This window comes from Saccopteryx bilineata, unplaced genomic scaffold, assembly GCF_036850765.1.
Source record: "Saccopteryx bilineata isolate mSacBil1 unplaced genomic scaffold, mSacBil1_pri_phased_curated manual_scaffold_33, whole genome shotgun sequence".
In the NCBI taxonomy this organism is placed as follows: domain Eukaryota; kingdom Metazoa; phylum Chordata; class Mammalia; order Chiroptera; family Emballonuridae; genus Saccopteryx; species Saccopteryx bilineata.
In genome coordinates, this window is record NW_027095459.1 from 1 (window position 1) to 8,527 (window position 8,527).

The window sequence follows — 8,527 nt, forward strand, 5'->3', positions numbered from 1 at the left end:
GGCAGACTTTTGTATCGATTTACTGTTGTTAGTCCAAAGAGGATTTGTGACTCAAAAATTAAATGCAGTATACAAAATAATTCTGGGGTCAAACCTAAAGAGAAGGTTTGGAAAGAACAGATGACATCAGGATTGAGTCACAGCCTGTCACTTTTGCAAGACAGGACAGGCCCCTCTCCTTCACCAACACCACCCAAGCTGTTGTATGCCGGGGTCCAGCCCCAGGGGGGATCCAGGGGTCCCACAGGAGGAGATGGCGTCAGCGAAAATGGAGTGAGAGAGCCGAATTCTTTTCTTTCTCTTTATTCTCCAGTTAGCATTTACTGCCAGGCACCTCTACCAAATGCTAGTATAGCTCCCTTTTTATACACGCACACCGAGTTACAATCACATGGTGTTAGTTATTACTTTTGTTTCACTATGTTTTCATGTTTCCAGATAACAGTTAATTTACATCTATGAGTCACAAATCAGGTAGCAAATCATTCAAAATACAAAATAACTTGAATAGCGATAACAACATCAGTAAAAGCTTTTAAAGTATTAGTTCTAAAAGTTAACTATAAAGCGAATTAAGGGGCAGAGAGAGATTAGCAGACAACAACAATGGACCACCTCTTGCTCAGGTAAATGGCCTTGGGTTTATGCAGTGTCCTACTTTTTATCACAAGATTCTAAAAGGCTTGCCTCTAAAGAAATTAACATAACATCAAGAATAGCTTTCATCCAAAGATATGCAGAGTGTACTTGCAAGATAGCCCAGCAGCAACACAAGACATTCCATGGATTTCCCTACATTTTTAAATCTCATGAGAACATCTCATTGAGAAAGCCTAGCAATTGTCTTTAGTCAAAAGAAAATTCTCTTAGTAAAACATTCTTATCTTGCTGACTACGCTCTCATCCTAGGCCACACAATGGACCATCCTACTATACCTTATCTAAGATACTATTGTCTAATCAAATATTATTTATTTATTATATTTAAACACTAGTTAAGTTCTGACTCTATTCTTCTCAGAATATGCCACTATTTGCAGATCAAATAAGCAGAAAGAAAGAAATGTTTCTCTACTTATCACATGAAAAGGCTAGGGAGGAAAAAATGTTAAGTGAAGGCCCAAGGGTGCTCTGTGCACAGCCACTGCCTCCTAACCATTCACAAGTCACAATCTATTCTTTTTAACATGATTAAGAAGGAATTCTCCTACAGACTTAACCCTTTATGAGGGATATCATAGCCAGCCTCTTATGTCTATGAGCCCAGTTCAAGGGGCTTACAGGCTTTTCTGTGGAACTTACACCCTCTGTCTCATTTCCAAAGAAATCACTACGACTCTACAGGGAAAGCATGGTACTATTATCCCTGTGCCACAAATAATAGCACACACCCAGAAAAGGGGGGATATAAGGCCAGATTAATTCAAAAAGTCAAAGGGGGGAGTATCATTGTACCTATCCTTTGTGGTGACTTTGTCACCCCGCAGCCATTGGTCTTCTCTGCTGTGACTTTGTCAATCAGCAGTTTTTGGTCTTCTTCTGCTGTGACCTTGTCAGCCAGCAGTTGTGGGTCTTCTCCTGCTGTGACCTTGTCAGCCAGCAGTTGTGGATTGGCTCCCGACAGTTGTAGATCTCAGGGACTCTTCAGGTTTCTCCTGGTCTGGGACATAGATATCAGTTCTTAGGAACCCCCTGCAGCTTTACCTGACTTTGCTTTTCTGATTGCAGCATCTTCCAAAATGATACAGTGGAGGTGAGGGGATGGGAGGGGACGGGAGGGGATGGGAGGGGCTGATGCTAGAAGACTCCAGTGTTCTAATGCTGAATCTGGGACAGGGCTTTCCAAGGCTAACTTCAAACACCTAGTGAAAAGTGAGAGGCCTGCTGGGGATATGTTTGGAGGATGTTTGTCTCACTCCTACTTTATACCCTCTCTTTCTTCAGCCTCTGCTGTTGGATGCTTCTGCCTTGGCTTAGAAACTGTTTTGGTATTAGTATTCAGCAGAGCAAGGGGGTTCACCACGGTACTAATTACATAGTAGTTCTAAAAGTAAAATGAGGTATAGAAGTAGGTGGAGGAAAGAATATTAAATGAGGCTTGATGGCCTGACCTGTGGTGGTGCAGTGGATAAAGCATTGACCTGGAAATGCTGAGGTCGCCGGTTTGAAACCCTGGGCTTGCCTGGTCAAGGCACATATGGGAGTTGATGCTTCCAGCTCCTCCCCTCTTCTCTCTCTCCTCTCTAAAAATGAATAAATAAAATAAAACAACTTTAAATGAGGCTTGACAGTGGTGGTTGTTTGGTATGTCAGCTGCTCAGATGACACACCTCTTCTGCTTTATTAGTATCTAATAGGCAGAGGTGGTTGGGTGGCAGACCTTTCTTTTGTGTAGCCTTATTGTCCAGGACTACAGCCATTTTTTTCTCCCAGAGGAAATGGGGTGGGGGTTGTTTAGATGGAACTCTCTTAGAAATATTAGTACATATTTTGTGAGTCTTTGCAACTGTTCCATTATATCCTCAGCCATGTTTCCTGTCCTTGGAATTCTCCAGTTGGAGAAAAGCCATAGTCTTTGGTTCTACCCCTAAATCCCTGAAAGCAAATGTCTCCACACTTAGACTTGACAGAACATGAGTGAACCCCTTAGGTTCTGTGGCCATGTGTGCTAGGTGTATTGTTATCTGGTCTGTGTTCCTCTTAGACACCAACAGCTTCTACATTTACATAAAAATCATCCTGATAAACCAATGTCATTTGAGCCCAGGTTTAACAACAAAACAGGTTTCAGTGTTTTAGTATTGCTTTGTTAATTTCTAAAACAAGGAGGGCTATCCTAGAGAAACAAATTAAATAATGTTCTATTTATATGATTTCATATTTAACATCAATGGAGAGGACAGCTTCATAAAAATCTGCAATGCCTCCAGCCTCATAGATCATTAGTTCTTTCTGGTTAACTCCCCTGCTCTGTTCACAGACCATTTCAAGCCTCACCTCAAACTTCCAACCCCGTTCCCAACCTCACTGGCTTCAGGCTGGATGCCCTCTTTGGAATGTAAATGCTAGCAAAGGGGAGGGATGGTAACCCTGGCAGAGCTGCTCCAAACAGGCCGACCGGTGTCGTAGTTCAGTTGGAGCCTTATCCTAGACCTCCCTGAGCAATAAGCTGGATTAAACATGTCAATCAGTATTCTGACAAGTACAGGCCATGAAATAATAAAAATAAATTTCAGTAAACATCCTACAAATCCAATGCTGCCAAAATCCTACTTCAAGTTTCCTGGTGACCATGTTTAGCTCTAGGAATTGTGTTTCAGTGGAAGCAATGTAGGAATCACCATCTCAGTTAGAGTAGCTACATTTGTAATGAAATAGCAATGGAGAGAAGGCAGTGGGCACCCAGACTTCAACTTTTGCTCTATAGACCTCTGTCACAAAGAACTTCCAATTGAGTTTTCTAGTGTTGCTGCTTTTGATACTGATGACAGCTTTGCTGTGTAAACATTAGAAATAGAAGAGCAAGAGGGGGAGGTGCCTCAAAATCTAGTTTTGTGTCTTTTTAAAAAAGTGATTATGGGCCTGACTTGTGGTGTTGCAGTGGATAAAGCGCCAACCTGGAACGCTGAGGTCGCCAGTTCGAAACCCTGAGTTTGCCTGGTCAAGGCACATATGGGAGTTGATGCTTCCTGCTTCTCCCCCTTCTCTCTCTCTCTCTCTCTTTCTCTCCCTCTTTGTTGCCCCTCTCTCTAAAAAGGAATAAATAAAATCCAAAAAGGTTTTTAAATTAAAAAGTGATTACAGCCTGACCTGTGGTGGCGCAGTGGATAAAGTGTCAACCTGGAAACGCTGAGGTTGCCGGTTCAAAACCCTGGGCTTGCCTGGTCAAGGCACATATGTGAGTTGATGCTTTCTGCTCCTCCCCCCTTCTCTCTCTCTCTCTCCCTTCTCTATAATGAATAAATGAATCTTTATAAAAAAAGTGATTACAACAATATTAAGACAGAAGGAGCATTTTCCCTCAGAAGACCAATTAGCAGTCTCCCCCAGGATCGCTGCTTGACATGGAATTAGACTCTGGTGCTATCTCCTAGCAGTAGTTTACTAACTGTGAAGATACTAAGAATTGGATTAGTTTTTTGGGACGATGACATGGTATTTGGGATTCTCATATCTGTAGCATAGATTGCATGCCTTCTGTTTTAATGAGTGGTTAAGAGCTAAGAAAACATTCTTAACCCCCACCTCCTTTTCTACAGTACAAATAAATTTATTACTACCAAAAAAAAAAGACTCATTATCTCTGAATATATGTACATGTTCCCAGAATCCTCTGGGGTCTAAATTGTTCACCTGCAATCCAGATACCTATTAGGGAAACCCATTTCCCCACTGAATCCCTTTAATCAAACCTTATTTTTTAATACTTTGGAAGAAACATATCTATCTAACCATTGTACATATGGTTTATTTTCTGCTCTCCAGGTAGCTTATTATGTTTTGCTGGCATTTTTTTTGAAATTCTTTTTTAAAATTATTAATTTCTGTTCTCTTGCTTATTTATTTATTTTTGGACTAACGGAAGTATTTAGTATATACAGGAGTCATGGATAGTGGTAGAACTGAGGGATTAGATGAATCCTATCACTGAGGCTTCTAGTTACCTCCAAAGAAGTAGACATGGTGAAGTGACTTGTTCTGTGTAACGTGACTAAATCCCAGAGGCTCACGTGGCTCAGTATTGCATTATGTCGATACTGAATCAAGGCAAGGGCAGTCTAACTTCAGAAGACTTGAAGAATAATCTTTGCTTACTTTTTTTCTTTTTAAAGATTTTATTTATTTACTTTAGAGAGGAGAGAAAGAAAGGGAGGAGGGGCAGGAAACATGAACTTCCATATGTGCCTTGACCAGGGAAACCAGGGCTTTGAACCAGTGACCTCAGAATCCAGGTCGATGCTCCATCCACTGCACCACCACAGGTCAGGCTCTTTGCTTACTTTTTAAGTCATAATTTTCTTGGGAAAGGTAGTTTAAGTATTTTATGCAGCATCATGGTTTTCAGTTCATGGCAGCTTCTGAAAATTGCTTTCCTCTTTTCTTGGTAATCATTGCTGCATGGTCCCCAGTCCTTTTGTCCGGCTTTTCCTCCACTGTGACCTCACACCCTGTCCTTATTAAGCCCCTAGAAAGACCTCCCCTGGAAAGTTGAAAGAGTGTATCTTTACCAGTTCCCCCATACCATGGTGCAGACCTGTCCCCCCAACCCTGTCCCCAGGCTGTCTGCCCAGGTGATTAGAAGTAGCTCTGCCTCCACCTCTTTCCCAAAATGCACGTTTATATTTGGGACTGGAAACTACCTGTGGGAACGGAAGAGGGTAGGGCCCTTGTTTCTCTTGTACCCACTTGTTGACACAGCAGTTAAAGATTGTTTTGGGGGAATAGTGGGGAGGCCAAGAAGAACTGTACTAGAAGCCTGGACTCGTGGAAGGTGGTGCAGCATATAAAGGTCAAGAGCGAAGGTTCCAGAGTCAGTTGATTGTATTTGTTCTCCATTTATCAGCTGTGTGATCTTTGCAAAGATTCACCTCTTTAAGCACCAGATTTCTCTTTGGAACAGGTCTAATAAGAGGATGTTTCTTGTAAGGGCACCTCAGCTCTCACAGAGCAGAGGGTCCTGTCTTCTAACTTGCTTGCTCCTGAGTCTTCATGGAGCCTTGCTCTCTGGGAAATGCTTCAAGGGTTCCCTTCCTTGGGAGCTAGGGGCCTGGAGAGCTAGATGTTACCTAGTTTGATGGGCTGCAAAGAGGCCAATCACCCAAGGAGTTTCCATTCTTTCCTGCTTCACTGTTCAGGCCAGATGGGAGTGGGTTTATTATTCCCGATCCCTAGAAATAACAGGTGGGTTGTAGTGTAAGTGGTCTGCCATTTGCCTTATTAGTAATTTTATAACATCTCCATGTTTATTTCTCCTTAGTGCTTATGTAGATTATTAAAAATTATATCACTGGTATCCTTGAAGAAGCAAAGAAATAATGCATAAAACATTGTTTTGCAGCCAATTTAGGAGGATGACAATCCCAAGGAATAGAGAACACAGTGGTGGCTGTGGACATAAAAGGCAGCATGCTGAGGTATTGGAACCTGCTTCAGAAAAAGAAGACTTTGAGATGCCTCAAAGTCTGAGCATGAGAGGGAGAAGGACCCCAGATGGCAAGTGTGGCCAAGCTGTAGAACATTCAGAGTGCAAAGCATTATGAATTCAGGGCCTTCTTTTTAAAAAGAATTTCATGATGGTGACAACAGTGCATGAATCTGAGTTGGGGCCCTTGTAGCACAGGGGGTCCTGTGTGACTGCAGAAGTTGTGCAGCTATAGAGCTGGTCTGAAGGTGGCTAAGGTGACTCTCACTGTGTGCTCACTGTGGTGCTTAACAAACTCTTTTATGGTAGCAGGTTCTGTCTCTAAGCTCCATGGGGATGGCACAAGCAGGGATGTGCTGCAAAGGAAGCTACTGGTGTGGAGGGAGGAAGGGAGTCGTATGTGGGTTACGTGACCTTGCCACCATCCCGGTCCTTGAGCTCTGGCAGTAGTGAGGTGGTGGTCCTCTGACATAGAGTAAGCCTGTTTTGATCTCCCAGGACTTGAGTTTACCTTCAGTTTCAGCAAACACTTTTTTTTTAAGCAAGAGAGAGACAGAGGGACAGGCAGGGACAGACAGACAGTAAGGGAGATGGAAAGCATCAACTCATGGTTGTGACACCTTAGTTGTTCATTGATTGCTTTCTCATATGTGCCTTGACCAGGGGGCTACAGCAGACTGAGTGACCCCTTGCTCAAGCTAGCGACCTTATACTCAAGCCATTGACTTTTTGGGTTCAAGCCAGTGACCAAGGGATCATGTCTATGATCATGTGCTCAACCCAGCGACCTTAGGGTTTTTAACCTGGGTCCTCAGCATCCCAGGTGGATGTTCTATTCACTGTCTCATTGCCTGGTCAGGCCCAGCAAACATTTTAATCAAAAGTTCTGTAAAAGAATACTGACTTCTAAGGCTGATATAAAGATATAAAATCCAGAGAGAACAAAAATGCATCTTTGTTTTTTTGAAAGCAGAACGGTAAAATTTGGGTGGGAGAAAGAAAGACAGGGTTGATAATCAGGATTTGATTCTCAATGGAACATTTGTAAATATCATAAAAGCAGATGTCTTCCAGGGAGACAAGCTGTTGTTCAAGGATGGGGTGTTAGTGCTGTCTGGTTAACAAGATTTAATCTGAGAAAGTTTATTTTCCTGATGACCACTGAAGAAAATGCTGTTGTTCTGGCTTCATTAACACAGTAGGGTGCTGTCTGAAAGATAATTTACTTTTTTTTCTAGAGGCTGTTTCATCTATGTTATAAAAAAAAGATTAGATATTTATATTCTTATAATCCCAATGTAGCTGGGTTTAACAAAGTGAATATCTAATGCAAGGATTCTTCAAGTTACTGGGAAAGAAGGTTTCCTGGGTTTAGCTATCTCAACACACGAGTTTCCATTAAGTCTGATTTTGTTTTTCTGTCTTGGACTTTTGCCTGTGAAGTGCTTAAATCTGCTGAGTGCAATGATGAACAAAAAGTATCTTGAATACTGGCTGTTAAGGGATCATACAACTTAGTTTTCTTCTGAGTCTACATTTGTTGGAATATGCAATTCACCTTGTCCTCTAACATTTCCTAAAATAACTCTGAAGAATGCAGCTAATGCAATTACTGTTAATTTGAGCACTCCACTGGTGACCCATCTGCCTACTTGAAGATGGTGATGGGAAATCAGATTTTTAAATATTGGTTAATGGAAACTTTTTTATACTAAGAAAGCAGACACTCAAATGTCTCATAGGAGGCATCGCAGCAGAGCACCCGAGGAGGCTGTGAGGCTCAAACTTCCCACCCAGGATGGCTCCAGCGTGCTGGTCTCTTCACTGCCTCTGCTCCTGGGTTGCCTGGAACAAGGACTGGTCCATTTCCCTGCAGGGACTGAGTGGCTCAGTGCCTCCTCTGCAGACCAGGCTGAAGCCTTCAGCTGGGATGATGAGGTAGGGAGCCTTCTACTGCAGATTCCAACCATCCTTTCTTAATGACTTTAGTGATTCTTCTCAAAATAAAGCAGAGGGACCTGACCAAAGGTTGACATTTATGAAAAGTATGGGGCAGCAGCTAAGTGTAGAAACGTGGTTATTTATCTTTGTTAGTTATAGCCTGCACATCAGCAGAATGAGTGAGAGCCTTGCCACATGGGGGGGTGGGAGTCTAAGCCTCTAAGTGCTTTCTAAGTCACTGGCTCCTGAATGCTAGGCCAAGGGCAATGCCACTCAGCTCCAGCAGAGCCACGTGGGAAGCTTAAAAAATTCAGATTCCTAGGTGCAGCTCTGGTGATGCTAATGCATTAGGTCAGAGGTGAAACCCAGGATGCCATCTACATTTTTTTTGAGAGAGAGAGAGAGAGAGAGAGAAGGGAAAAGAGCAGGAAGCATCAACTCCCA